A 16,258-nucleotide genomic window follows, 5' to 3' on the forward strand; every position below is an offset into this window, starting at 1 on the left:
TGCCAGCACCTCGATGGCGTCCAGGTCAGGGTGCACACCTCCAGGTTGTCGTAGCCATTGTCCAGGAAGGACTGCGGGTACTGCGCTAGCCGCAGTGCCTGCAGCCACTCGTACACCACGCTGCTGACCGTGCCGACGCGGGGGCTCCAACTTCGGGCCTCGGCACGTGGGGACCGCTAGACGGCGTGGAAGTTGTCCTCTGGCCGCGGCTGCGGATGGCGGTGACACAAGTGCAAGCTCCTCTGGAAGCGAGCGGCGGCTGAGAAGCAGCAGCGAGCCCAAGCAGCTGCCGACTCCGGGCACCAGCGCTGGGTGTGCACCAGGGCCACACCGCATGACTGCACTGGAGCAGCTGCACTCCGGGGTCGCGAGTGCAGCCTCTCCGCCCGCGTGTGCCAATCCCCGAGGCCCTGCCTGCAGCATCCCTGAGTCCCCTGGCAGCAACACAGCTCCCTGTGTAAGCCTGTGTGCCCGGCGTGCAGTGCCAAAGCCGCTGCCTCCCACGGGGAAGGATCCTGGGAGCCACCCGTGGCCTGCATCGCCTTCAAGTGCCCCCCGCATTCGCTGCAATCCCGCCTAGGCCCGGCCAGGCCCTGCACCACTTCACCCACCTGTCCCGGCCTACGCGCCCCCCAGCCGCTCCTGGGCCCGCCCATGGGGTGGGGCGCACTGGGTGTGGCTGTGACCTTAGCTCCCCTCGGCCATCCGGGGGCCGCGGGGACACCTCTCGCTGCTGCTGCTGTCACTTCCCACGGGTCCACCTCGAGGACGCAGCGGCAGGCGCAACTCACTCTGCAGGGCCTCACTCCTCCTGCCGCAGCACAGGTGCCTTCTCTCTTGAACCTACATCTTGGGCCACCATTTTGAAAAATATAAATATAATGCTTGAAGTTAAAATTCAATGGATGCAATGAACAATGAAAAAAAGAAAACATTCCCATTTTCAATAACATCAAAAGACTAAAATATCTAAGTATAATTTAATAAAATAAGTGCAAAACATATTCTGTAAACTACAGAACATTGCTTAAAGAAATGAAAGAAAGAAGTGGAAAGACATCCCATGTTCAAGGATCAGAACACTTAATTTTGCTAAAATGATAACATTTCCCAAATTGATTTATGAATTCAACACAATCCAAACCAAAATTCCTGCTGATTTGCTTGCAGAAATTCACAAGGTAAGTCAAAAATTCATACATAAATTCAAGGAACCCAGAATGGAAAAAAATCTTGAGAAAGAACAAAATAGAAGGTCTCATACTTCCTGTCATGGTCAAGTTTATGTCAGGTTCCAGTCAGGTGGTGGTGCCCGGTCATCTGGTTGGGCAAGTGCTGGCCTGTCTGTTGCTGTGAGGACATGTCATGGACTTAAGTTATGATTATGCTGGCTACATCCACAGCTGATTGCATTTGCAATCAACTAAGGGCAGTGTCTTCTGCAATGAGTGATGCTCAGTCTAATCACTGGGAGGCTTTTGAGGAGGATTCAGAAGGGACAGGCTCTCTTCCTGCTTCAGCCAGCCTCTCCTGAAGGTTTGTTGAGGACCTTCATTGGAGCCAGCTCGTGGTCTGCCCTGCAGACCTTGGACTCTTACATCCCCAAGGTTGCTTGCGACACCTTTATAAATTTTATATTTACAGTTATCTCTTGCTGATTCTGTTTTTCTTGAGAACCCTCACTAATACAATTTCCAATTTCAGAAACTGCTACACAGCAACATTAATGGAGATAGTATGGCATGTTATGGGACAGATACACAGATCAAGGGGATAAGATCAGGAGCTCAGAAATAAAGCCACGTACCCATGACCAACCACTCTTTGACAAAGTTGGCAAGACTATTCGAGGAGGATAGAATACTCTTTTTTTAATAAATGGTGCTAGGACAGCTGGCTATCCATATGCAGAGGCTAAAGTTGAAACCCCACCTCATACCATGTACAAAAATCAACTCAAAATGACCAAAAGCCTTGATGTGAGAGCTAAAATTATAAACTTAGGTGAAAACAAAGTCATAACATCTTCATGGCCTTGGTTTAGGCAATAGTTTCTTAGCTATAACAACAAAAGCACAAACAACCAAAGTAAAAATAGATAAATTGGAGTATATCAAAATTTAAAACTTTCATGTTTCAAAGGACACCATTAAAAAAGTGAACAGACATTCAATAGGATGGAAAAATATTTGCTAATCTTTTTCTGATAAGGACTTATGTGTAGAATACATAAAGAACAGTTACAAGTAAATAATAAAAGACAATTTAAACATGGATGAAGGATTAGACTAGACATTTCTCTAAAGAAGATATACAAATGGCTAAGAAGCACATGAAAAGACTGTCAACATTTCTAGCCATGAGGGAAAAGGAAAAAAGGAAATTAAAATCACAATGAGCTGCTTTGCCCTATGCCCAGTGTAAGCTGGATGTCATAGAACACACCCGTCGAGAGTGAGACTGTCTCTATCGACTGCTTCCGGTTGCTGGGAACCACGGGGCAGGCCAGCCCAGCATGCCCTCACCTGCTAGGAGATTGTGTTGCATCCCCCCTGACCCCAGGCTGACACACCTGGCCCTGAGCCTGGGTGATGTGGGGGCCAGGGGAGGCTGCAGGCTGCCTGGGCTCCCCCTCCAGCACACAGCCAATCCACCACAGCCATATCCTAGACCACGAGGACCTGGCCCCACAAAGACCTGGGCAGAGGCCCATCAGTTGATGATAAATAAAATGTGTGCATTCGTACAGGAAAGAGGGATGAAGCTCTGACACGCTACAATATGGTGACCCTTGAAGGACCATGCTCATGAAAGAAGCCAGTACAAAGCCATATTGTACGTTACCTTTTATGTGAAATGTCTGCAACAGGCAAATCTGTAGAAACCAAAAGTTGATTAGTACATGTCTAGGGCTGGGGTGGTGTTGAATTATAGTTGGTAGTTGCCACTCCCTCCTCTCCTGCTGCTCTGACACCTGGACAGGACCCAGAGAAGCTCTGGGAAGATTCCGATAGTGCATGGTAGCAGCAGACTGGGGACGGAGAATTCGTGTTACACCAAACGGCAGTGTTACAACAAATGGCAGTTAGTATCCCAGCTTTGCTCCGCTGTCCTCCAGCCTGAATGCAAAGCAGCATGGAACCCAGAACTGCCCAGAGAAGCTCCGACGAAGCTTTGTGTTACACCAAATGGCAGAGAAGCTCCAACGGAGATGCTCCAGGAAAAGCCCTCCTCATCTGTAAACTTTCCAGGAGAAGCAAGCAGACTTCTGCAGCTCAGGGAGCTCAATTCCTCAGCTCAGGGGGTATGTGTGGGGCTGGATGAGAAGCGCTGCTGAGCTTTGGGAACTAAGCTGGCTTGAAGCCCCCCATGGAAGGCAGGCTGGTGCTGTGGCCCGAACCCAGCCAGCATGGTTGTCCACTAAAATGAAAATCCCAACCCTCTCCATGGGCTCTCAGTGCTGCCCAGGGTCTCCAAGCTCTATGCTAAAACACCAGGACACAATCCCAAATCACTTGGCATGTGAAGAACCAACGAAGCCTCAGCCTGCATGGGAAAAGCCAATACTAAGAGGACCCAGATGCTGGAAGCATCTCCCCGCAGGACTGAGTTATGTGCCCCAGAAAACTGTCTTCTCTTACCCCTGTGGGCATGGCCATGGAGAGAGGCCCCCAGAAGGGGATGCTTCCAGCTCAGGGTGGCGGGCGGAAGGCGGCTGGGCGGGGCCTGCTTGGGTTCCTAGAGGTTGTAAAGAGGACCCAGGGCTGCTGGGAGCCGCGAGAGGGGAGGGCACCATGCGTGGTGTGACGTAGGGACCAGCCACGGAGGCCACAGATGGCAGCAGCCGGCCCTGGGCCGCAGCCGGCCCTGGGCCACAGCCAGCCAGAGAGAGGCGGTCTGTCAGCACCCGAGCTGCGAGGGAATAAATCCCCATTGCTGAAGCCGAACCGCTGTGGGGGAAGCTGCCATCATGGCCTGGAGCAGGAAGGCACCCACAAATACTGAAAGCAAAATTTCACAAATGCTCAAGTCAAGAGTTGTGAACATTCTGGAAACAAATGGAAAAATGGAAATGTAGGAGTTAAAAAGGTTATTGTTTAACCTAAAACTTGCAAACACAAGTCTGTGAGGAAATGCAGACTTGAGCTTTCAGGATCTGGAACTTCAATAGAAGCTGAGATATGCAGATAAAGCACAATGAGGTGTGGAAGAGACTTGCTTAAGGGAAATCAACATCCTAGCGTTAAAAGTATTTACTTCCTTGAATTTGTTTTTGCATTATATAGCTTTTGCATGCAAACAATCTTTATTACCTTTCTTTCTAGTATATAATTCTGTCCTTAGCTGAAAAATAAACTTGTCTGAAGACTGATGTCTATGGATCCCCTGATCCCAGTCTCTTTCTCTCATTTTACTTTAACATTCCTTAGGGTCATAGCTGTGGCCAACATGGAAAGTCTCCACAAAGAAATAGGAAGAAGAATGAAGCTGAAATTCTAGAACTGAAAATAAATAACCTAGATGAAGAACAAGGCAAGTATGTCCACTCTCTGCATTCCTACTGCACGTAGCGCTGGATGTGTGAGCAGGACAATCAGACAAGACAGACAGAAAGACAGACTGCTAGATGATAGGTGACAGACCGATAGATGGTAGGTAGGTGGGTAAATGATAGGTGGGTAGGTGGGTAGACGGTAGATGGGGGGAGACAGATAAACATCAACATGTGGGGCACCGTCCTCAGTGGGAGAAGACACGATCATCTGGGTAAAAATCCCAAGGAATATACAAAAACACTTTTAAAACTAATAAACAACATTAGTAAGTTGTAGGATAAAAGGTCAACACACAAAGAAGAATTGAATTGCATTTCTATGTAGTACCAACATATTGAGACCTTTTAAAATAGAACTATTTACAATATTTCATAAAAAGAGAAAAATTTAGGTATAGATCTAATAAAACAGATTCAGCATGCTGAAAACCACAGAACTGTGCAAAACATCTAAGCAGATAAATCACCAAAGAAGAGACACAAACGGCAAATGAGCACGTGGCGAAGTGCTCCACTGTACTCGTGATTGGGGTGTGCCAATTAAGGATGTGGAAGCCTTAAAACTGCTGAGAGTAATGCAAGCTTTGCAACCACTTTGGAAAACTGGCAGCTTTCCCAAAAGCAAACCTATGTGACTGCACAACCCAGCAATCCCCAGTGAAAGGCTGGGGAACTCTGCCCTAGATCACTGCACAAGTGCCCAGTTCCACAGCCAGACACTCCCTGGTAAGACGGTAACTCAAGGGAAGCTGGAGTTAGCATCACGGGGCTGACTCCCCAACTTAACTTAAAGTCATTTTCCGTCCAGAGAAGATGGTGTGATATGTTGGTGACTCAGAAATTGGGAATTCTCGATGACTGTTTCTCATAGAAAGTGACCCATTGTATTTCCACCTTTCCACACTCTCCCTTGATTGTTGCTTGCCCAGTCACCTTTGGTGACTGACTAAACCGTTTCTGGACCTGACAGCCTGATCACTCACTCAACCCTCCAGGGCTGGCCTCCAGGGCTCCTTCTCTACCGGATGCTCAAGGAATTCACCACGGCCCATGAATTTGTCTGGGAACCACAAAATGTTAGCAATTTAAAGGAGAAGGGCTTCCAAATCTATAGTCAACTGATTTTTGACAAGGCCCCCAAATCCAGTGAACTGAGACAAAACAGTCTTTTCAAAAAGCGGGCATGGGAGAACTGGATATCAATAGCCAAAAGAATGAAAGGGGACCCCTATCTTACACCCTACACAAAAATTAACTCAAAGTGCCTCAAACACCTAAATATAAGAACACCATAAAGCTCCTAGAAGAAAATGTAAGAAAACACCTTCAAGACCTAGTTATATGAGGTAGCTTCCTAAACTTTACACCCAAATTCCAAGCAAAAAGGAAAAACAGATAAATGGGAACTCCTCAAAATCAAATGCTTCTGTTCCTCAAAAGGCCTTGTCAAAAAGATGAGGAGGCAGCAAACTTAGTGGGAGAAAATATTTGGAAATCACACATTAGATAAATGTTTCATATCCTGTATACATAAATAAATCATAGAATCCAACAACAACAAGCAAACAACCCAATTATATAGTGGGCTAAAGATGAATAGGCATTTTTCTACAGAGCAAATACAGATTGCTCAAAAGCACATGAAGAGATGCTCATTTTCACTGGCTATAAAGGGAAATGCAGATCAAGACTACAATGAGATACCACCTCACACCTATAAGAATGGCTGCTGTTAAACAACCAGGAAACTATGAATATTGGAGACCGTGGAGAAACTGAGACACTCATGCACTGCTGGTGGGAATGTATGATGGTGCAGCCGCTATGGTACAGAGTTTGGCAGTTCCTTAGGAAACTAAATATCAAGCTGCCCTATGACCCAGCAATAGCACTACTTGGTATAGACCCAGAAGAGCTGAAAGCAGTGACACAAGCAGACATTTGCAAACTGATGTTCATAAAGGCATTATTCACATTTGCCAAAAGGTGGAAGCAATCCAAACGCCCATCAAGAGATGAGCATATTAACAACATGCGGGATAGACATGTGATGGGATATCGTGCAGCAGTCAGATGAAATGATGTCCTGAAGCACATGACAAGATGGATGAGCCTTGGGGACATGCTAACTTGGTGGATAAAGAACTCTTGGGTGAAAGCCTTTCTCTTTCAGGATCTAAAATATATCACACCACTGCCTTCTCACCTCTATGGTGCCTGTTGAGTGGTCTGAACTCAGGCTTATGGTGTTTTCTTTGTATGGAGTAGGTCACTTTTCTCTTGCCACTTTCAGGATTTTCTGCGTCTTTTCAGCATTTGATAGGCTGACTGGTATGGTCTCAGAGTAGAACTATTTGGATTTATTCTATTTGGGGTTCACTGGGCCTCTTTGATTTTCATATGTATGTCTTTTATAAAGGTTGGGAAGTTTTCTCTGACTGCATCTTCACCTAACCTTCCCAGCCGGGTACTCTTCTCCCTCCTTCTGGCACACCAGTGGTTCTTCTATTTGCATGACTCTTGTCCATCATCCCCCTGGGATCCAGTTCCAGTTTTTTCATCTGTCTTGCCATTTGTTCTTTTGAGAGCTCTAGTTCAATTATTCTGCTTTTAGCTCACTTGTTCTTTCTTCTGCTTCTTTGAATCTGCTACTGTGTGTTTCTAATATATTTCTAATTTGGTCTGCAGTCTCTTCCATTTCTGTGAGATCTGCTATTTTTCTACTTAATCTTTTGTATTCTTCTTTATGGTCTCCTAATGTCTTCTTAATATCCTTTACTGCTTTATACATACCCTTGAGTAATTATATCCTGTGTCCCTTCCAGGGTTTGATGTGGTCATTTAGCTGGGCCATTTCTTCCTGGATGTTCACATGCTTTGTGATTTTCTGTTGTGTTTGAGGCAGTTGATTATCTTAATGAGGTTATTTTGCAAGTCGGTTTCCTGCACTTGTGGAAAGTTTTGTATTTACTTGGGCTTGCATTGAAGGTCCCCTTTTGCACTTGGTTTGTCAGTCATTCCCTGTCAAACCAAGACCCAGATCTCATGTAGGGAGTGTGATTCTATCTGAGGGTCTATTAGAAGCTAGGCAGGGGTACACAGGCAGTTCAGTGGTGGAACGTCTGCTCGCCATGCAGGAGACCCAGACCCAGCTCCCAGCCCAGGCACCCCTTCCCACCCAACTAACCACCTCAGCAATACTGGGCTCCCAAAGCCAGAAGGAGACACCCCAAGATATTTTGGGAATGAACTCAGACTAGTGCTCACAGAAGAGAAGGAAACAAACAAACAAAAGAAATAAAAATTAAATTAAAAAAAAAACTATGCAGATAGGGAGTTTTTCAGACCGCACTTTCCATTTCTTCCCAGCAGATGGCACTCCTGAGCCCCCTGCCCCTCCTGGACTGCAGGGCTGGCTGGGCAAGATAATGTGTGTGGCGGGGGATGGCCAGTCCCAGTGCACAGGACAGAGCAGCCGACCACAGTGCCCAGTGTGGCAGATGACCACAGCGCCCAGAGGGGCAGCCAACCACAGTACCCAGTGGGACAGATGACCACAGTGCCCAGTGGGGCAGCCGAACACACTACCCAGTGGGACAGATGACCACAGTGCCCAGTGGGGCAGCCGATCACAGTACCCAGTGGGACAGATGACCACAGTGCCCAGTGGGGCAGCCGACCACAGTGCCCAGTGGGACAGATGACCACAGCATCCAGTGGGGCAGCCGACCACAGCACTCAGTGAGGGAGCTGACCACAGCACCCAAAGGAACAGATGACCACAGCGCCCAGTGTGGCAGATGACCACAGCGCCCAGTGGGGTAGATGACCACAGTGCCCAGTAGGGTAGATGACCACAGCACTCATTGGGGCAGCCAACCACAGAGCCCAGTGGAGTAGATGACCACAGCACCTAGTGAAGCAACCAACCACAGCACTCAATGGGGCAGCCGACTACAGTGCCCAGTGGGGCAGATGTCCACAGTGCCCAGTGGGGTAGATGACCACAGCACCCAGTGGGGCAGCTGACCACACGTGGGGCCACATGGGGAGGTCTCCCCAGCCAGCCACTGGAGTGGATAGATGGCCAGTTCCCTCAGAGCCCCACTTCCTGCATGCCGCCGCCCATCCCCAGTGGGTCGCAGTCATTCAGACACACCCTGCTCTCCTGTCCCGACCTCCCCACTGCTCTCATCCAGGCCCTCCCTGTGAAATGCCGAAGACCCTCTCTGATCATGCACCCTGGGCCTGTGGGCCTGGTCATTTTTTTTGTCCCCTTCTTGTTCCACGAGCAGGACTAACCCAGCCTACACTGTTCCACCATCTTCCTGGACTGTTTTATTCTACTTTTTAAATGATTGTTTGGAGTTTAAAAGTTCTATCACACAGTTTGATTTTTATTAACCAGGGGAAATAACAGACAATTTTAAAATTGGCAATGTTCACTTCTACTAATTAATAGAATTAATCATTCTAATTCAAACTAATAATGTGTTAATGGCCCTGGACTTTCATCGGGGAAGCTGCTTCTGCTCCCCATCCCCAGGGTAGGCAAGGGCCTCACGGGGTGGCGGCTCCACTGGGGCAGGGTCCCCTGGTGGTGTGGGCACAGACAGCCCTGATAAGTCAAGTTTGGAATTGCAAATGCATCTCACTAATTTGGATGTCTGTAGCACAGGTGCTTCCACCCCAGTTACCCCTCACCTTTATTAGTAAAGGCTTTTGCAAGCCCAGCCACAGGTGAACGCATGCTTTATTTATAAATTTATAAATTACATAAATTCCGATGTAATTGAAATTTCTAATCAATCGGCCTAAAACTAATTAAAAGGGAGGATTATCTGGGTGGGCCTGACCTAATCAGGGAACTCCTAACTCCTTTAAGAGATAATTTAGACCTTTTAAACTCAGAGACTCCTAAACAGCTTCAGAGCTTCCTTTCCCAACACCTGCCCTATAGACTTTCTTAGACAGTCTAAGAATTACATCCACAATTTCTATAAAACCATGTAAATCAATTCCTTGTAATAAAACCATATTTGTTTTTCTTTCTTGTAGGTTTTGTTGGGGACAAACCCACCTTGCGTGGATTCAAACCCCACTCTCAGTACCAAATTCTCTACCAGTTAAGGTTCAACCAGAGAAACAGAACCAGTAGGATACACAAACCTACAGAGACAAAGGTGGGCAAAAGAAAAACAAACCAAAAGCCTATCCATAAGTAAACAGAAGGGACTTGCAGAGAACAGGGAAAAGAAAACTGGGAGCCCAGAAACTTGATCCCAGCCTGCCCCTTTTATTTCATCTCACTGGATCTTGGTTTCCTCATATAGAAAATTAGGTCAGAAAATCCCTTTAAAGCCAACAGTAAAAAAAGACAAGCTCTTCTACACCTTGAAAACATTTCTGGCTGACATGAGTTATAGTGTTCCAATGTTAAGCAGCTTGCTAGATCAAAAATTAAGAAGATGGATTAGTTTGTAAGATTTTAAGGAAGAAAGAAAAATAACTCTTAAGACAATTTCCCCTCATACAATGCTCATATCATATCCCTATTTTTAAATTTATAAAACAAAAATAAAAAAGAAGAGGAAGAGGGCGGGCCGCGGTGGCTCAGCGGGCAAAGTGCTTGCCTGCTATGCCGGAGGACCTCGGTTCGATTCCCGGCCCTAGCCCATGTAACAAAAACGGAGAAACAGAATACAATAAAACAAGAAAATGTTTAAAAATGTTTCCCTTTCTTCCTTCCTTCCTTCCTTCTATCCTTCCTTCCTTCTCTCTGTCTTTCCTTTAAAAAAAAAAAAATAAAAAAAAAAAAAAAAAAAAAAAAAAAAAAAAAAAAAAAAAGAAGAGGAAGAAACATCATTAAATGTGTTGTACAGAAGAGGAAAGACTTGTTTACCTAAAACTCAGGGTGTTGATAGTTTTACTCTCTCTTACACATCAAAACCCTTTAATGCTTTTCTAAGATAAAAATTTTATGTAATGTGACAGAGTGTAAGAACAAAAACACACATCCCAGAACTAGAAAGCATACACTAGGCTGAACCGCTAAAGCCTACAAAAATGATGTATTACACTTCACTACTGTCCTTCAAAGTATACTGAGCTTCATATGACTTAGTCAATTTGACCAACAGAAATTTCATACTTTATCTTATTTTTAAAAGGTAAGTATTTGGTGAATTCACTTACTTTGAAGAATAACTAGACAAATGTGTTTGATTTTGAGAATGAGCTGGCTTGGCAGGCTCTGAGAGATGGCCAGCAGGAATGTGTGCAGATGGCTTGTTCTCAAAACTCCTTTGGTCAAAGTACGAGAGCTGTTTTTGATAATATTCTTCATCCTCATCAGGATCATAATGATGTGAACGAACAATATCTTCAGGTGGCTTCAACTGAGGTTTCTGAGGTTCTGGGATCCTGAAAGATAACAAATGACAAAAGGACAACTTTTAAGACTTTAACTTTACAAAGAAAATGGAATGTGTAAATAAACCTTATCCTGACCCTTCTACGATTGTCAAGAGTTTTCAGGATCTAACTTGGCAGTCCAACGTTGAGTGGATACTCCAAATCCCATGTGCTTAATGTTATATTTGCAAACTAATACACTGTTATGATACAATTTTAGAAAACTGGCATAAAAATAACCTTCAACAGGTTTCACACCCCAAGGACTAAGCTTTCAGTTATTACAAGTTAATTTTATGTAGAATATCTAATAATACTGGTTAAAGGAGACAATAGAGTATTTACATGTTTATGAGCAGCACTGGGCATCATTAAATGAAAGTAAATAGTTATATATTAGACAATTAGAAGTACAAATGTATATTCAACTAATAAATGAGTTAGATTAATTAAATGAAGAACTGTATTCAAATCCAATCTGTCAATAATTAACAGTATGATGAAGCCATGGTTAAGATCACAGGCTGAGGAGCTAGCCAGCAAGCCTGTAAGCCAGCCAGCCAGGGTCCGCTCCTAATTATAACCCAGTATTAAAAGCTGCTGAAACTGAGAGCCTAGCTATAAAATGGAAACAATTTTACTCATTGCACTGAAGGCTTGGCATAATAACAAGTAAGGGGTGCAAGTTTACTAAACGATTAATTTTAGTGTTATTTTAACCAATCTGAATTATTTTAACCACACTAATCCCATCCTTTCCCTGCCTCAAAAAACTAATATGTCTGAAAGTACTTTTAAAACTAAAAACTGTAATAGAAATGTTAAAAGCTTTATTTACTGAAGGTATAACAAGAATTTGTTACAGAGGTATAATAAAGCTCTTTATTTTTCTTTTTAGGACCTCTGTTTTAATTAGGTCAGTTGGTAATTTTTATTTAAGGACAAACAAGATTTTCTCCCCTCTCATACTTTTCTGCTAATATAATAAAAGCTTTTCTCACTGACAAGAGAGTCAAATTCTTGGTTAGTTATATACCCCAAAACTCGTGTGCAAAGCAGTACAGAACTGACCCACCTGTACAGCATTTTATCATGTTCACTGAATTGATTCTGAGGAGTGGATTTAGGACCAGTGATGGGAGGTTTAGAAGCTGTTTCTGGAGCCTGAAGAAAAATGAAACAAACATACCCAGGAGCAAATAATTACAAAACAGGCTTTGTTTAAGGGGAAGGAAGAGAGCTAAGAAGTATTTTGAACTACTCTTCAATTAATGTACCTCTATGAATCCAAAATAACAAAGACATATCTACCTTAAAACCAGCTGTGTCATTTACATCCTTCTTGCTCTCTAATGATATGGATCTTCTGTTTTCAAGTATTTTAACTCTAGTGAGTACAGGCTGTGGTTTCATTGCTGGTTCTTCCTCTTTTCAGTTAGGGTTGGGGGTGGAGGCAGTGGTTTGGTATTTGAAGGCAGAACTTCTGGCTTATGCTGAGATGAAGATATTAGGGGAGGAACAATTGCAGCACCATGGAGAGGCTCATATTGGCCTGCTGTAGAGTAAATCCTTGTGTCGGTGCTTGCTCATAACTTCATGGGTACTGGTCAGAATATTACCTGGGTTCAGAAGACTTAGGTCCTGCTGAAGGGTAGGGCTGTACTTCAGATCTGTATCTATTATGCATATCATACCCAGAAGCTGACTACTCTTCATGTTGTAGGGTGGAGGTTCGAGGTGGTGGTTCATACAGAGGTTTACTGTCATAAGATAGAGGGGTTGGCTCTTCAAAACATGGGAAATACCCTCATTCTGAGAACTCTTCAGGATGCTGTCTAGCATCAAGGTCTCGAGGGTGCTGATTATCAAAAGCAGGCCAAAGTTGGCAGGGCTGTTTGTCATTGTAATATGACCACTGGTCTTCGTATGCAGGGATGCGATCTTCACATCGCAGATGATGATCATAGTTTCGAGAAAACTGGTCTGTGTAGCTTGAGGAGTTGCATCTCTCTGTGGGCTCTTCAAGGTCTCTGCTGGTTTGTTTCTCCATGTGTGGGAGTTGGGGTTCACAGCTCAGAGCAGGATCTTTGTCTGGCCTGTGCCCTGGATGACTGACAGCTGCTGTTTCAAACATGATACTGTCTTATCACTTCCTCAGGATATGGATCCTTTCTATACACCTGTTTGAAAAATTCATGTTAAGAACAAATGCTTATTTTTAATCCTAGTCTGTTTCATTAGACAAAACTATGATTTAATAAGTAAAAATCGCATATTCTACCATTTATTACCAGAGAGACCAGATTAGTAGAGAAGGCTAGTTTAGTGAAAGCTCAAAGTTTGTAAGGTAGGTAGGTGCTTTATGTTTTAGCATGTACTAAATGAAAACTGAGTTGAAGTCACTGAATTACTAAATTTAGTAGGAAAACAAAAGCACTGATGTACTGATTTCCACTTGATTCTGACACTAAAAATTTTAAAAATTAAAGAAAATTTAGGACACCATAATTTACATAAAAATAAAAACTAATGTTTATGATGGGTCTTAACAACATATTAAGAATTTCTGAATGATATTGAAAACCAAAAATAAAATGCAGCTATGAAATAAAAATATTAAGCACAAATCTCAATTAAAAGCTGGTTTCTCAAATCATCTGTATACCACTGGAAGCCATGCAAACTACAAAACTGAAATGATTTGTAGTGATTTGAAAACACTAGAGTATAAGCCCATAGCAAAAAAGCAAAAGGAACACTTAGAGGGCAAAGCAAAAAGGATCATGTGCTAGACTGACGGAGAGCAACAAATTAGAGCAATACTGCAGCTCAGGTACCTTTTTTGTTGGGTCTATATGCGCCGACAAGTATGGGTCTTGATCTCTTAGCATTATGTGAGCTGCCTCAATGCTTGGTGTTCTTAAAGAATCAGCTTGTGGTGAGTAAGAGGTGGAAGGAGCTGGGGTGGGCTCCTCCAATTTGACATTAGTTAAATTTACATTGTGATTAACAGCAGAGGTTGATGATGCTGGGTTTATTTCAGGCAAAAGATAAGGGATTGGAGATGAGGATTCTGCTTTCTGTGAAGTGTTTAAAATATTTTAAATAGTGTTTCTGTTTATTGCTAACTTTACACTTCAATTTATAGTGGTTGGCAGACATACATTTTAAATGTGCTTAACAACAAAACCATGACCTCATATCCTAATTTGGTTTTTAATCCAGTATATTTCTGTGTAAGGTGAACACACAAAGTTTAGAATTAAAGTCCTTGGTACTCTCCAACTGAAATTAAAGATTAGTTCTTTATCTGGATAAAGGACAAAATAAAGTCTTTAACGCAATCACCACATTGTAAAATTTAATAACGCAACTCTAACTACAAAACGTTGAATGCTTACTGGTTACCTGTTAAGAGGTTGTTTTAAATCCAGGGGAGTCTATTCTGTGGATTGGCTATGGCTGCACTTGTGGTGAATAAGGAGGATATGCTTGGCTGTCATGATGCATCCAGAGGAGTCCTCTCTCACAGGACCGTGAGAGGACCTGTGTAATGGCAGACTCCGGGGGAGTCCCAACCTCATCATTAAGAGTTTCATCTAGTTCTTGATCAGTGTAGGTCCCACCTTCTGTATCTGTGCCTTCATAGTCAGAAGTGTGTCTACTGTCCATGCTGTACATTGAGTATTCACCACCTGGGGCTGACAAGTAGGACAGACGATCATCATGCAAACCAAGGTCATCACTTGTAGCACCATCCACCTGGGTGAAATAAAAGTAAATAAAAAATTTTGTTCAGTAGTTCTTTAAGAGATGGCCTTTATTTTACGAGGGAAATTGAAAAGAATTTTTTTTTTGGAGAAATCACGTCTATTTGCTTCAAATTATGGTGAGGGAAGGTCAAGAAGACTGCACAGGCACACATGCAGACACACAGATATCCCTCGAGATCTGAAGGGCTAGGGATGAACATAATGTTGGCTGGCCAACCAGAACAATGATGGACTCTGGGGCTCAGTTCTGAAGATAATGAAGGAACACGGGCACCACTCAGCCCAAAGCAAGGTGAAGAGGGAGAATGCCACTAAACCGAGCTCACGGAAACAAAGTCATTCTGACAGAACAGCACATGTGAGAATACCTATGAAAATATATGAAACAATTCAAGTTGTATAAGATCTACTATGTCCCTACATATTTTTGGAAAACAAAAAGAAAAAGTTGGTAGTTAGCCCAAAAATTAATGATACACGATAGAAAAGCATTGCCTACGTGGTGGCTGCCCCATTAAATTAGGAAGAACTTTTATTTTTCACAAAGCAGTGTCTTCAGAATAGACCAGAGAGAAAATGAGAAGTATTTGAGGGAAAGGGAACTATAAATTTGCAAGCAACAGGTTGTCACTGGATATTAGTTTGAAACTAGTGCTTGAATTAAGAAGAACTGAATAGCCCCTAGAGATCTTGCTTAGACACCGTGCCCATGTAGGCATGAGGTGAAGCATCTGGAATGCAAATTCAGAAAATACTTCCTCCATTTCAACATGGACTGATGGACAAACATAAGGCTCTTGTCTTCCAGAAAGATGCACTGCTCTTAAACAGCAGGCTTGGTGTGGCTCTGCAAGTCTGCTGGGCCAGGAACATGGTTCTTGAAAGCCAGTTGCCTGAATGAGCTTTCACAGCAGTCCCAGGTGTGGCTCTCTAAGAGTCTGACCCTGAGCACCAACTTCCTGGCTAGAGTGTGTTGGGTAGCCCTGTTGCTTTGGTTCTCAGCACATCACCTGTTGGGCTGGGGAAAGTGAGAATCCCAGGGCTTTGTCCTTTGTGAGATCAGAATCTCCTGTACTGAAATTTCAATTACTTTTAAACTCTGTGATGGTTACTGTAGAAGAAAAATTTTTTTTGCTATATACTTGTCATATACATCTCTAACTTGTTAGGGTTTTAGAAGACTATAACCCAGTAGAGCTTGCCAGGGAGAAATTTATGACCCGAGGAAGAAAAACTTGCAAATCACTAACCTACCTGTCTTTTGCAGCAGGTATGAAAATGTAAAAATGAGCAAGAATTACAGATTGTTTTGAACGAGGAGATGACATACGTTTACATATTAAGAAATCTCAGGATGATTCTTCTTGGTTTAGTAGGGAATATAAAAGACTGTATCAGATCTTGAGAAAAAGACTCTTCCTAGCAATTCAGTCAAAGCAGTGAGGTCAGGAAGGTCAATGTGGGGTGAAGGGGTTTTAGTTGAAGGATTTATTTATTTTAATAAAGTTATGCTTGA

General features: G+C 43.4%; 1 pseudogene across 1 annotated transcript in view; it reads right to left on the reverse strand.

Moving 5' to 3' along the window:
- Window positions 1-16,258, reverse strand: part of LOC143651331 (tight junction protein 1-like) — a 52,852-nt pseudogene that overhangs the window by 17,657 nt on the left and 18,937 nt on the right. Inside the window, exons 10-12 of the transcript XR_013159966.1 lie at window positions 14,596-14,731; window positions 12,045-12,133; window positions 10,751-10,978 (exon numbers count right to left, since the gene is read on the reverse strand). The product of XR_013159966.1 is annotated as a tight junction protein 1-like (transcript). The remainder of the gene's footprint in view (window positions 1-10,750; window positions 10,979-12,044; window positions 12,134-14,595; window positions 14,732-16,258) is intronic.

The sequence above is a fragment of the Tamandua tetradactyla genome, chromosome 12 (genome assembly GCF_023851605.1).
Source record: "Tamandua tetradactyla isolate mTamTet1 chromosome 12, mTamTet1.pri, whole genome shotgun sequence".
NCBI classification, from domain to species: domain Eukaryota; kingdom Metazoa; phylum Chordata; class Mammalia; order Pilosa; family Myrmecophagidae; genus Tamandua; species Tamandua tetradactyla.